Below are 942 nucleotides of genomic sequence, written 5' to 3'. Positions count from 1 at the left end.
ACCCCTCGTACCGGCCCCACAGACGAATGTCGAAGCCAGCGGACGAGGCGGACGAGCCGAGCTCTGCCCCTCAACGGGTCGCCACGGTTGAGGCCCTAGCCGCGAAAGCCCTCCTGAACATTACAAAACGCCGCCCTGCACCTCGGGAAGGCGTGTATTGGTGGACGCCGGACCTCGCGGTCCTGCGTTCCGCCAGTAATGCCGCCCGCCGAGCCTTCACCCGATGCCGTAGAAGACGGCACCGGGACGAGGACGAGCTGGAGCGCCTTCGAGCCGCCCAGCGTGCGGCCAAGAAGGCGCTCGCAGCGGCCATCGGGGCCGCCAAGGACTCTGCTTGCGCGGAGTTCTTGGCGACCCTCGATGCGGATCCGTGGGGGCGCCCCTACCGAATGGTCAGAGGAAAATTAAAGGTGGCGCCCCCTACGGAAGACATGGAGCCGGCCGTCCTCAGCGCGGTGGTCGAGGGGCTGTTTCCAGCCAGCCCCCCCTTCGTCCCACTGCGCATGTCCATGGACAGTGAGGACGAGGACGACGCCGCCCTAGACGCTCCTCCAATAACGGAGGAGGAGATGGACAGGGCGGCTTGCCGGCTCCGAGGGCCCCGAAAGGCTCCGGGCCCTGACGGCGTGCCAGGGAGAGTGCTCCCCATCGCCCTGAAACACCTCGGGGATCGCCTACGCCGTCTGTTCAACGACTGCCTGACGGCGGGGCGCTTCCCTGGGGTGTGGAAGGAAGGGCGGCTGGTCCTCATCAGGAAGGACGGCCGCCCCGCGGACTCTCCGCAGGGACATCGGCCGCTAGTGATGCTGGATGAGACCGGGAAGCTACTGGAAAGAGTGCTGGCTTCCCGGATCATCCAGCACCTAGCAAGGGAGGCGCCGCAACTCTCCGAGAACCAATTCGGGTTCCGGTCGGGGCGATCCACGCTGGATGCCCTGACCG

Source organism: Papilio xuthus, unplaced genomic scaffold, assembly GCF_000836235.2.
Source record: "Papilio xuthus unplaced genomic scaffold, Pxut_1.1 DF827570.1, whole genome shotgun sequence".
NCBI classification, from domain to species: domain Eukaryota; kingdom Metazoa; phylum Arthropoda; class Insecta; order Lepidoptera; family Papilionidae; genus Papilio; species Papilio xuthus.
The sequence above is the reverse complement of the archived record's forward strand: the minus strand, read 5'-3'. Positions refer to the sequence as shown.